Source organism: Delphinus delphis, chromosome 9 (genome assembly GCF_949987515.2).
Source record: "Delphinus delphis chromosome 9, mDelDel1.2, whole genome shotgun sequence".
NCBI classification, from domain to species: domain Eukaryota; kingdom Metazoa; phylum Chordata; class Mammalia; order Artiodactyla; family Delphinidae; genus Delphinus; species Delphinus delphis.
Genome location: NC_082691.1, coordinates 70,071,566 through 70,086,168, shown reverse-complemented (window position 1 = coordinate 70,086,168; position 14,603 = coordinate 70,071,566).

The following is a 14,603-nucleotide window of genomic DNA, read 5'->3' as shown; positions in this document are numbered from 1 at the left end:
GGAGGGATGGGACTGGTGCCCCTGAGGGGCGGGTGGGGGAGGGGAAGGGATCCCACGCCCAAAGGGGGAAATTGGGGAACCATTGGGAGGTCAGAGGATCAAAAGTCACCATGGCCATGTTTCCCCTGTCCACTTGGACACCCAGGAACCTGTTGAGATCCCGGGCCTGATCCTCTGCCCACCGAGGCCCCCTCCATCCATGTGGGTCCTGAGGGAGTGGGAGGGAAGGAAGGGGGAGCAAAAGTAAAGGCCAGACCTCCAGACCAGGACCCCTGAGGGGTGGTTGGGGGAGGGAAGGAGTTCCTACACCTACCACCCATGGTTAGGGGTCCAGTGGCGATGGGGGAGACCCTGGGGGAGACAGTGGGGGAGGGAATGAAGGAATGGAAGGGAATGGGGCCAGCGATTTCCCTGTCCACTTAGGCACCAGGAAGCCTGTTGGGCTCCTGGGCCTAATCCTCTGCCCTCGGAGCCTCCCTCCTGCTGCACAGAGCCCAAGTCCCGCTCTTACACCCCCTCCCAGGACCCTACTTCTACACTCGGAGACACCCTCCAACAAGCTGGGCCTAAACCCCACCTACACACCCTCACTCAGAGCCCTACCTCCAAACTCCAGAAACCCACTGTCCAGAGGCCCTCCTTTCAAGGTGCTGCCTCTCCCATTCTGCGCAGGTCCTAAGCAGAGGCCCTACCCCATGCTCAAACGTCACCCTCCAACCCACCTAGGTTCCACCCCACCCAAAACACGGGGCTTGCTTAAGTCCCAACCCCCACCTAAACTCTGCCCCCATAACCAAGGCTTTTCTTCTTTTTTTTCTTCTCTTTATTCCTCTTTTAGATTGACGTTATATTTTACCTTGTTGATTCATTGTTGTTGATTCTTTTATATTTTTCTTTTTCCTAATAAGCTTATTTTTCTAATTTTATTTTATTCTTTATACTTTGTTAGTGATCTCTCCTTTGGCTTGTTCTCCCCCTGCCTTTTTTTTCTTTCTTTTTTCTGTTGTGGTTCTATTTTACCTTGTTGCAATTGTTTCAATTATACTTTTATTTTTCCTAATATATTTTTTATCTAATTTTATTTTGTTTTTAATTCTTTGATATTGTACTGCTCCTTTCTTCCGTTTTTTTTTTTTTTTTACTGCACCACAAAGCTTGTGGGATCTTGGTTCCCAAGCCAGAGGTTGGGCCTGAGCTCCTGTGGTGGGAGCTCTGAGTCCAAACCGCTGGACTAACAGAGAACCTCTGAACCCAGGGAATATCAATAGGAGTAAGGCCTACCAGAGGTCCTCATCTCAGCACCAGGACCCAGCTCTATCCAACTGCCTGCAAACTGCAGTGCCGGATGTCTCAGGCCAAACAACCAGTAAGACAGGAATACAGCACCATCCACCCAAAAAAAAAAAAAAACAACAAAAAGTATGTTACAGAAAAAGGAGCAAGGTAAAAACCTACAAGACCAAATGAAGATGAAATAAGCAACCTACCTGAAAAAGAATTCAGAGTACTGATAGCAAAGATGATCCAAAATCTCAGAAACAAAATGGAGAAAATACAAGAAACATTTAACAAGGATATAGAAGAATTAAAGAGCAAACAAACAGTGATGAACAACACAATTACTGAAATTAAAAATACTCTAGAAGGAATCAGTAACAGAATAACTCAGATAGAAGAACGGATAAGTGACCTGGAAGATAAAATGGTGGAAATAACTGCCAGGGAGCAGAAAAAAGAAAAAAGAATGAAAATGAAAAGAATTGAGGACAGTCTCAGAGACCTCTGGGACAACATTAAATGCACCAACATTCGAATTATAGGGGTCCCAGAAGAAGAAGAGAAAAAGAAAGCGTCTGAGAAAATATTTGAAGAGATTATAGTTGAAAACTTCCCTAACATGTGATAGGAAATAGTCAATCAAGTCCAGGAAGCACCAAGAGTACCATAAAGGATAAACACAAAGAGAAACATGCCAAGACATATTAATCAAACTATCAAAAATTATTAAAGAAAAAATATTGAAAGCAGCAAGGGAAAAGCAACAAATAACATACAAGGGAATCCCCATAAGGTTAACAGCTGATTTTTCAGCAGAAACTCTGCAAGCCAGAAGGGACTGGCAGGACATATTTAAAGTGATGAAAGGAAAAAACCTACAACCAAGATTACTCTACCCAGCAAGGATCTCATTCAGATTTGATGGAGAAATTAAAACCTTTACAGATGAGCAAAAGCTAAGAGAATTCAGCATGACCAAACCAGCTTTACAACAAATGCTAAAGGAACTTCTCTAGACAGGAAACACAAGAGAAGGAAAAGACCTACAATAACAAACCCAAAACAATTAAGAAAAAGGTAGTAGGAACATACATATCAATAATTACCTTAAACGTAAATGGATTAAATGCTCCAACCAAAAGACATAGACTGGCTGAATGGATACAAAAACAAGACCGGTCTACAGACTGTCTACAAGAGACCCACTTCAGACCTAGGGAAACACACAGACTGAAAGTGAGGGGATGGAAAAAGATATTCCATGCAAATGGAAATCAAAAGAAAACTGGTGTAGCAATTCTCATATCAGATATAAAAATTCTCATATAGACTTTAAAATAAAGACTATTACAAGAGACAAAGAAAGACACTACACAATGATCAAGGGATCAATCCAGGAAGAAGATATAACAATTGTAAATATTTATGCACCCAACATAGGAACACCTCAATACATAAGGCAAATGCTAACAGCCATAACAGGGAAAATCAACAGTAACACTATAATACTAGGGGACTTTAACACCCCACTTTCACCAATGGACAGATGATCCAAAATGAAAATAAATAAGGAAACACAATCTTTGAATGACACATTAAACAAGATGGACCTAATTGATATTTACAGGACACTCCATCCAAAACCAACAGAATACACTTTCTTCTCAAGTGCTCATAGAACATTATCCAGAACAGATCATATCTTGGGTCACATATCAAGCCCTGGTAAATTTAAGAAAATTGAAGTCATATCAGGTATCTTTTCCGAACACAACCCTATGAGACTAGATAACAATTACAGGAAAAAACTGTAAAAAATACAAACACATGGAGGCTAAACAATATGCTACTAAATAACCAAGAGATCACTGAGGAAATCAAAGAGGAAATCAAAAAATACCAGAAACAAATAAAAATGAAAACACAATAACCTAAAACCTATGGGATGCAGCTAAAGCAGTTCTAAGAGGGAAGTTTATAGCAATACACTCTTACCTCAAGAAACAAGAAACATCTCAAACAACCTAACCTTACACCTAAAGCAATTAGAGAAAGAAGAACAAATAAACCCCAAAGTTAGCAGAAGGAAAAAAATCATAAATATCAGATCAGAAACAAATGTAAAAGAAATGAAAGAAATAATAGCAAAGATCAGTAACTCTAAAAGTTGGTTCTTTGAGAAGATAAACAAAATTGATAAACCATTAGCCAGACTCATCAAGAAAAAAAGGGAGAAGACTCAACAGGATTAGAAATTAAAAAGGAGAAGTAACAACTGACACTGCAGAAATACAAAGGATCATGAGATAATACTACAAGCAACTATACGCCAATAAAATGGACAACCTGGAAGAAATGGACAAATTCTTAAGAATGCAGAAACTTCTGAGACTGAACCAGGAAGAAATAGAAAATATAAACAGACCAATCACAAGCACTGAAATAGAAACTGTAATTAAAAATTTTCCTACAAACAAAAGCCCAGGACCAGATGTCTTCACAAACAAATTCTATCAAACATGTAGAGAAGAGCTAACACCTATCCTTCTCAAACTCTTCCAAAACATAGCAGAGGGAGGAACACTCCCAAACTCATTCTACAAGGCCATCATAATCCTGATACCAAAACCAGACAAAGATGTCACAAAAAAAGAAAACTACAGGCCAATATCTCTGATGAACATAGATGTAAAAATCCTCAACAAAATACTAGCAAACAGAATCCAACAGCACATTAAAAGGATCATACACGATGATCAAGTTGATGCAAGGATTCTTCAGTATACGCAAATCAATCAATGTGATACACCATATTAACAAATTGAAGGATAAAAACCATATGATCATCTCAACAGATGCAGAAAAAGCTTTTGACAAAATTCAACACCAATTTATCATAAAAACTCTCCAGAAAGTAGGCATATAGAGACCCTACCTCAACATAATAAAGGCCATATATGACAAATCCACAGCCAACATCATTCTCAATGGTGAAAAACTGAAACCATTTCTTCTAAGATCAGGAACAAGACAAGGTTGCCCACTCTCACCACTGTTATTCAACATAGTTTTGGCAGTTTTAGCCATAACAATCAGAGAAGAAAAGAAATAAAAGGAATCTAAATCAGAAAAGAAGACAAAAAATTGTCACTGTTTGCAGATGACATGATACTATACATAGAGAATCCTAAAAATGCTACCAGAAAACTACTAAAGCTAATCAATGAATTTGGTAAAGTAGCAGGATACAAAATTAACGCACAGAAGTCTCTTGCATTCTTATATACTAATGATCAAAATCTGAAAGAGAAATTAAGGAAACACTCCCATTTACCATTGCAACAAAAAGAATAAAATATCTAGGAATAAACCTACCTAAGGAGACCAAAGACCTGTATGCAGAAAACTTTAAGACACTGATGAAAGAAATTAAATAAATTAAATAAACAGATGGAGAGATATACCATGTTCTTGGATTGGAAGAATCAACATTGTGAAAATAACTATACTACCCAAAGCAATCTACAGATTCAATGCAATCCCTATCCAACTACCAGTGGCATTTTTCACAGAACTAAAACAAAAAATTGCACACTTTGTATGGAAACACAAAAGACCCCAAATAGCCAAAGCAATCTTGAGAAAGAAAAATGGAGCTGGAAGAATCAGACTCCCTGACTTCAGACTATACTACAAAGATACAGTAATCAAGAGAGTATGGTACTGGCACAGAAACAGAAATATAGATCAATGGAACAGGATAGAAAGCCCAGTGATAAGCCCACACACATATGGTGACCTTATCTTTTATAAAGGAGGGAAGAATATACAATGGAGAAAAGACAGCCTCTTCAATAAGTGGTGTTGGGAAAACTGGACAGCTACATGTAAAAGAATGAAATTAGAACACTCCCCAACACCATACAATAATAAACTCAAAATGGATTAAAGACCTAAATGTAAGGTCAGACTCTATATATAAAATTCTTAGAGGAAAACATACAAAGAACACTCTGACATAAATCACAGCAAGATCCTTTTGACCCACCTCCTAGAGAAATGGAAATAAAAACACAAATAAACAAATGGGACCAACGAAACTTAAAAGCTTTTGCACAGCAAAGGAAAACATAAACAAGACCGAAAGACCACCCTCAGAATGGGGGAAAATATTTGCAAATGAAGCAACTGACAAAGGATTAATCTCCAAAATTTATAAGCAGCTCATGCAGCTCAATAACAAAAAAACAAAGAACCCAATCCAAAAATGGGAAGATCTAAATAGACATTTCTCCAAAGAAAATATACAGATTGCCAACAAACACATGAAAGAATGCTCAACATCACTAATCATTAGAGAAATGCAAATCAAAACTACAATGAGATATCATCTCACACCAGTCAGAATGGCCATCATCAAAAAATCTAGAAACAATAAATGCTGGAGAGAGTGTGGAGAAAAGGGAACACTCCTGCACTGTTGGTGGGAATCTAAATTGAAACAGCCACTATGGAGAACAGTATGCAGTTTCCTTAAAAAACTAAAAAGAGAACTACCATACGACCCAGCAATCCCACTATTGGGCATATACCATGAGAAACATAATTCAAAAAGGGACATGTACCACAATGTTCACTGCAGCTCTATTTACAATAGCCAGGACATGGAAGCAACCTAAGTGTCCATCGACAGATGAATGGATAAAGAAGATGTGGCACATATATACAGTGGAATATTACTCAGCCATAAAAAGGAATGAAACTGAGTTATTTGTAGTGAGGTGAGTGGATCTAGAGACTGTCATACAGAGTGAAGTAAGTCAGAAAGAGAAAAACAAATACTGTATGCTAACACATATATATGAAATCTAAGGGAAAAAAAAAGATTATGAAGAACCTAGGGGCAGGACAGGAATAAAGACACAGACATAGAGAATGAACTTGAGTACACGGGGAGGGAGAAGTGTAACATGGGACAAAGTGAGAGAGTGGCATGGACATATACACACTACCAAATGTAAAATAGATAGCTAATGGGAAGCAGCTGCACGGCACAGGGAGATCAGCTCAGTGCTTTGTGACCATCTAAAGGGGTAGGACAAGGAGGGTCGGAGGGAAACGCTAGAGGGAAGAGATATGGGGATATAGGTATGCATATAGCTGATTCACGTTGTTATACAGCAGAAACTAACACAACACTGTAAGGCAATTATACTCCAATAAAGATGTTTTTTAAAAAAAGGAATGGTATATGCTAATTTGAAAAATGTATTTGAGGAATAGGAACAAGAAGGAAAAACTAATAGTGTTTGAAATGGAAAAAAGCAAGATTTAAAGTATATGCACACTGGTGGTATAGGAGAAGGAGACAAGATGGCAGAGTAGAAGGATGAGAGTTCACCCCTTCTTACAGAAACACCAAAATCACAACTGCTGAACAACCAGTGACAAAAAAGTGCTGGAACCTACCAAAAAAGATACCCTACATCCAAAGACAAAGAAGACCACAACAAGACAGTAGGAGAGTCACAATCGCGATAAAATCAAATTTCATATATGCCAGGTGGGCAACCCACAAACTGGAAAACAATTATACAACAGAAGTTGTCCCACAGGATTGAAAGTGTGTGTGTATAGCACAGGGAACTCTGCTAAATACTCTGTAATAATCTAAATGGGAAAAGAATTTGAAAAAGAATAGATACATATATATGTATAACTGAACCACTCTGCTGTACACAGGAGATTAACACAACATTATTTATATTGGAGTATAATTGATTAATGAAGATATAAATAAATAAAAGTATATGCAAACTATGATTACAGCAGTGTTTTCAAAGATGCATACTTAAAAACTACACCAAAGTGATACTAGTAATAGTTGTTTTAAGGAGTGAAATTATGGGTGACAATACGTCTTTATTTTGAATTTTCTAAATTTATGAACAAATAGTTATTTATATATATTTTTAAGTTTCAATGGAATTAGACGAGAAGGCCAAGGAACAACCAACTTAGAGTATCATCTAGAAATGGGTAAATCCTGGATCAGGAGAAGCAGGAGCAGCCTCAGGCCTGGATCTGGTCAAGTTCATCAATCTCCCAGAAGTGAGTGGGATAGACTGATTCCTCCTACTCAGTAATGCTGGGGTCCCCTGGCAATGGGGTGTAATCAGGATATCTGGGATGCAACTTAAAGGAGAGAACTGGGGAGAAATAGAGTTAAGAGGCAAGAAAAAGGGGTACTGGCCCACAATAGAATCAGTGCTCCATGGGCTTCAAGAAAAAAGATGTGTAAGCAGAGGAGAAGTACTAGGGGAGGGGAGCAGGAGAGTGGTGGCCCAGAACAATAGACTGGAAACAGAAAGAAAGGAGTGTGGTTGGGAAAAGTGGCAAGCAAACCAGCGCGGACTAATGGAGCTCCTCAAACGCCAATGTTGCTCCACTATGAAGTTTTCACACATTTTTTGTAAAATGAGAAAAATATATTTGGCTTATATACTGGCTTAAATTTCCAATTGTCTTAACTTGCGAAGAACTTTTCTTTGTGGGATCTTCTTTATCTAGGGTATTACAGTATTCTGTTTTTGAACTGTTAGTGGTAGTAGATGAGGTTTTTTCCGCGCAATATCTTTACTTGCACCATTAAAAGGTAACAACCTTATCACTGTCCCCCCATTTTTTTGTTGTTGTACTGCTTCATGAAACCTCAAAGGCTGAGAAGTAGGGTAAGAGGAGTGGAGGTGGAGGCCCAGTTCTCTGAGTGGAGCATTGTTTGGGTGTGGGTAGGTGACTAGGGGCTGGGGCTTCCATTACTCTTGATGAAATAAGATGGGACAGATGCAGAAAATACCTTTTTTTATTTTCTTCTTGGACGCATGGCATGTGGGATCTTAGTTCCCCGAGCAGGGATCAAACCTGCATCCCCCCTGCATTGGAAGCTCAGAGTCTTAACCACTGGCCTGCCAAAGGAGTCCCCAGAAACTACTTTTAATACTCCTAATCCAAGAGTCAAAATGATGCAACTAGAAATTACCATACTAAGTGAAGTAAGTCAGAAAGAGAAAGACAAATACCATATGATATCACTTATATGTGGAATCTAAAATTACCATATGATATCACTTATATGTGGAATCTAAAATATGACTCAAATGAACTTATCTATGAAACAGAAACAGAATCGTGGACAAAGAGAACAGACTGGTGGTTGCCAAGTGGGAGGGGGTTGGGGGAGAGATAGAGTGGGAGGTTCGGGTTAGCAGATGTGAGCTTTTATATATAGAATGCATAAACAATGTCATACTGTATGGCACAGAGAACTATATTCAACATCCTATGATAAACCATAATGGAAAAGAATATTAAAAAAGAATGTATCTATCTATCTATATATATAGATATATACATGTGTGTAACTGAATCACTTTGCTGTACAGCAGAAATTAACACATCATAAATCAACTATATACTTCAATTAAAAAATTTAAAAAATAAAAGTCAAAATTTACAGAAATGAGCTCATTAGTTACCACCTTGACCTCATGTATTTAGTGAGATGTAGCCTCTTAATAGTAATTTTATGTTATTTAGTAAGTTTCAACCTGTTTTACTTCTTCCTCTCTACCTCATCATGCTCACCTGTGATTTCAAAGACTTTCTAGACTAAGATCGTGGGGTTCATTTTGAACCTTGAGTGCTTGATTGCTGCAGATTTCAAGTCAAAAGCACTTGAGCAACCTGTTGAGGGGGTAATGGCTCCATATTCCTGCTACTGGCTTTTAAAGAACATTCCCATAGTCTTTAAATTGGTGGAAGGCTGTGTGTTATTCAGAAAATTTGTTCAAGTCAGATGCATAAAATATTAGGAACACTGGCAGCACAGTGGTTAAGAATATGCCTGCCAATGCAGGAGACACGGGTTTGAGCCCTGGTCCGGGAAGATCCCACATGCTGCGGAGCAACTAAGCCCATGCGCCACAACTACTGAGCCTGTGCTCTAGAGCCTGCGAGCCACAACTACTGAGCCCACGTGCCACAACTACTGAAGCCCACGTGCCTAGAGCCCGTGCTTTGCAACAAGAGAAGCCACCACAGTGAGAAGCCCATGCACCGCAGTGAAGAGTGTCCCCGCTCAGCACAACTGGAGAAAGCGCATGCGTAGCAACAAAGACCCAACCCAGCCATAAATAAAATATATATATATATATATATATATATATATATATTAGGAACATAGTGAAGAAACTAGTGGGCTGAAGGGTGGGGGCTGGGTGACAACAGTAATTATGCATTTATTTTGAGGTGCTGAAATTGTCCTTGACCTCCTATGTGACTCCTAGCAATGCCCACCAGCTGCCTCAGGCAAGACCATCCACTCATTACCACCCGTGAGTGATGCTGAGCAGAGAGTCAGCTCCAACTATATTTAATGAGTGTGCTGAGGGCTCACTGTGAAAGGCAGTTAATTCTCTTATTTGGCCCTTTATGAGGGGTGAAAACATTAGCAGAACGAGGCTCATGTCCCTCCCCCTAGCAGTTTCATGATCAAGATTAGATGTACTGGGGTAATTAAAAAATATTTATTGAGGGCCTGCTGAGGGCACAAACTTACAGGCATACAAAGAAGTATAATCATCCGCATTTTCCAGGAATTTATTCTTAATTGAGAAAAAAATGGAGGTATGTATGTTAACTAGTAAAAAAAAAATCACAAGAAGTGCCATGGAGAGCATGCACAAGTGATTAATCACCAAAGGAGTGGCAAGGCCCATAGATGCAGAATTTACATGATATATATCCCATTCAAAACATAGGTTCAAATACCCTGTTTATCATACTGTGGGGTTGATTTATTTCCATGAAAACACTGGAACTAAGTTTGTCTAGGGCTAATGATCTTGACCTGTTTTGTGTTTTCTTATTCCTAGAAAGGGGCGATCAGCCAGATGGCATGAATCTGACATGCTTGATGTGAGGCAGTGATACTCCCAAGTGTGGTCCTGGGGACACAGAAAATAACAAGACAATGTGTCCAGCTTGTAGGAGTCTCTACCCTGATGGGAAGGAAGAGAAATAGACTAATCTTTAAACAAAAGATGATTTTCCTATTGGGCAAATAACTACCAACACTCTCTAAAATTCTCCTTGATCCAGAAATTGAACTTCTAAAAATTTATTCTAAGAAAATACCCTTATCAGAAATGTACACAAATATTTATGCATAATCATTGCAACACTGATTATAATAAAAACTTGAAATATTCTAAATGGCTAACTGTAGGGAATAGCTTTAATAAAATATGCATACACTAATTCTCAGCAGTTATTAATAATTATGATGTGTATATTTTTTTTGACATGGTAATATATTTATAACACTGCTAACTCAAAAACTATGATATAAAATGTTTATTTTTAAAGGGTAGTACAGGGACTTCTCTGGTGGCGCAGTGGTTAAGAATCCGCCTGCCAATGCAGGGGACGCAGGTTTGATACCTGGTCAGGGAAAATCCCACACCCCACATGCCACGGAGCAACTAAGCCCGTGTGCCACAACTACTGAACCTGCACTCTAGAGCCCGCGAGTCACAACTACTGAGCCTGTGCGCCACAACTATGGAAGCCCACGTGCCTAGAGCCTGTGCTCCACAACAAAAGAAGCCACTGCAATGAGACGCCCATGCACCACAACAAAGAGTAGCCCTGCTCGCCACAACTAGAGAAAGCCAGAGCAGCAATGAAGACCCAACACAGCCATAAATAAATAAATACGTTTTTTAAAAAAAGTGTAGTATAATATATACAATATAAGCCCATTATCAAATAATTATTTACACATACATACTTGGAAATATATTCTAGCGTATATGCCCAAAAGTTAGTATTGATTAAATCTAGGTAGAGGAATTTTAGGTTTGGGTTTTTCTCTTTTTGCTTATATGTATTTTACATTTTTCTATGATTGATTTACTTCTGTAAAAACTAACTAGCTAAAATGATGAATAAATGATAAGGCATGATGAGGCCTATAAAAGAATCATGAGGAGGATGGTAGTTTTGAGGCATTTGAGGCTATGGTAGTTTTGAGGCATTTAACCTAGAGTGAGGGGGTACTGGGGTAAAGTGGGACAGAGCAGACATCACAGAGGTGGTAGCTCTTGATCAAAGACTTGAAGAGCCACCAGGAATGACATGACAGGGAAAAGACATTCCAGGAAGAGAAACCTGCACAACAGAGACCTGGGAGCAAGCATGTAGTGTTTAGGGGATGCTAAGTGGACTCTGACTGCAGGAGCACCTGGTAGCAAACCAAGAGTAGAGAGATGGAGCTAAAGAGGTGGGCAGGGACAGGTTATGAAAAGCATGGTTTGTCATGCCAGGGATCTTGGGACATTTTTTCTAGTGGTGATGAGGAGCCTCTAAATGATTTCAAGCAGGAGGAAAGCATGCTCAGACTTATGTTTTAGAAAGATTGCTGTGCAAGATTACTCACAGTGGTGAGGAGGATAGACTGGAAGAAGCAAAGAATGGAGGAGGCTGGAAGACCAGCTAGGGGCTCCTTTGGGGGTTTGCAGGAAGGTCAGTCTGACCTAAGGCAGAGTTGTGGAGAAGCAGGAAGGACAAACAGAACAGATCTGTCTGCAACAGAATACATCTGAGAGAGAAATCTTTGGCCTATAGGGTAGGTGAAGATGTTCCTGAGGATGAGAAGGAATCCAGAGGGTGGATGAAAAGGAGGGATGCCTATTCATCTCGAACTCTTGATGCTGAATATAGAACAGTAGAGATGTAGCAGGAGTTTATACAGTTTACTACTAGTGGCCCTCTTTTATCCATGTAGCAGGAAGAGACTTATTTACTGAGAGTAAGGACAGTGAGTTGGTAAAGTAGGCCTGAGGAGAGTTGCGAAGTTTTGGCCAAATTTGTTAGAGTCAGTGATGCTTAAATACCTATAAGAATCACCAGGCAGTGGAGGGCCCACTGAGATTAGAGATCCTGATTTTGTGATAGCACCAGTTGGTGCAATTTTGTAACTTTCTCCAAGGACATTCAGTGGCCAAGGTCTAGCTCCCAGGAAGGCGGATGAAAGTTGCCTTTAGCCTGGTTCATCACAGGTGAGGATTAGTAGGGCATGAAAGACCAAAGCCCAAAGACACATGTAAAGCAAAGGGTCATTGGGCTAGGCCAGGCAGGGAAGGAAGTAAAAACTTGTGGAGGTCTAACAGACTTGGAGGAATGTGACTGGAGGTTTAGATAAAGCCAAAGAGAGCATGTGGAAGGAGTGAGAACTGGAAGGAGAGGAAGTGGTGGGCCAAGGGTAGAGTATTGGGGATTATTTCAGAGCAGTTCTGGGGGATCAGCAGTCCATAGGATGCAGTGGAAGGGAGTGGTTGATGTTAAGGAGAAGTGAAAGTCAGAAATCAAAACACAGCACAATATATAACACTAATGTTTGTTCTAATGTAGATTGCTGTAATGGCCCTTGATGCAGTCTTTCTTGGAATACTTTACTTTTGATGTTTTATTATTTGAAGACTAATACAATTTCCTACCCCAAATATACTATTGCTCATGTCTTTAGAGAGCTTTTATTTTCCATTGGTCAGAATACTCAATTATTCCTCCTATTCTGTAGAGTCAGAATTTCTGGGAGGCGGGAGTGGCGGGGAGAATGAGGTGGAGTTTCCTGGCTCACTCACTGATACACACTGTAAAGTAGACTTCTTCAGACCTTAACCTACATTTGGGAAGTTTCTTTATAACACCTTGATAGATTCATCACAGGAAGTTTTGGACTCTGGGACCCTTGTTTGGAATTGCTGAAAAACTCTTCTTCAGTGGAAATGAGCCAAGTTTTCAAACATTTCTATCTCCAAAGACCTGACAGTGAATCAAATGAACTTTTATTGACTCAAGCCCATGGAGGTACAATCTCAGAGGTATCTCTCTTCATGAACTGGTCCTAAGTGAGCCCCTCCACCTATATTTTTAGTCTCTAGATGACAATTTGCCATTTCTTTGTACCATCTTTTCTTATGCATTTCTTCATGCTCCAGTGCTTTCTTACTGACTAGTCATCACTTCAAATATGACCCCCCAGAATGTTGATATTCCACTAAAAACAGCAATAGGAAGATGAAAATGTTTGTTTCCTCTCCCTATTAAAAAAAAAAAAAAAAAGCCCAAAGCAGCTTAGTTTCAGAGCCTTGGGAACCCCATGAGATATAATGATCCCAGAAACATCTGATCAACCAGATACATGCATTAAACCCAGGATGTGGTGCCCATAAGGCCTGAGTGGATTCTGAGTAGCAGAGGTGACCACAAAAGGCCTCAAAGCTTGGATTTTACATTAAGCTTCTTTCCTATTTTCTACCATGAGGTGTCCAGATCATCTGTGTCACATGTGGAATTACTAACTTAAATGCTGAGATCATTTTTCCCCCATGGAACTACAGCCATAAATCATGGTATTAATCAGACAAGACAGCACTGGAAAGAATTAAAGACTCCTATTTTCCTTATCAATTACAACCAGACCACACTCCCCGAAGCTGTTCAGAAGACAGACTCTGAAAATAAAGCCCTGTTTTTACTTTGACCTCTGGGTTTCCCTGGTCTTAGTGACTTATTATCCATTCATTCACAATTGTTAGGAGCCCACTATATGTTCATATTAATACAAACAGCAGTTTCAGGATATTTTAATAATTAAAAATGTTAGCTAAAAAGCAATTAATTACCCCCAGTGGCTGCTAGAATATAAACTAGTATCAACTGAATGCTTGCAATAACCCAGGCACCGTTCCAAGCATTTTTCATTTCTATCATCCTTATGAGGAAATAAAGCACAGAAAAGTGAAGTCATTTACTCAAAGTCTCAGAGCCAGTACATAACAAAACTTGAATTATCAACCCAGAGATTTCCCATGCTCTTGACTCTAATGCTTAATTGTTTCTTCCCTCTAAAGAGCAGACAGGAAGAGTTTCCTTGTTCAATAGGACATTCTTCTCTGCACTTTATTGTAACAAGAATTGAGTTAACTGTGGAAAAACTGGTAAACTTGCACACATTAGCTGTCCCCTGATTTGGTGAAGGTTGCTAAACTAGTATCCATTTTTTCCTTCTTCCTTGAGGACTAGAACTTGTTTCTTTTAGCTGGGCTCATGGCAAAGACATTTCTCAGCCTCCTTTTCAGCTAGGAGTAGCCATGTGACTAAATTCAGGACAATGGGATGTGATCATAAGTGATGTAAATTCTGGGGCAAATGCAAATTCTGGGGCAACTCTAATGTAAAGACAAGTTGCTTGCCCTGGA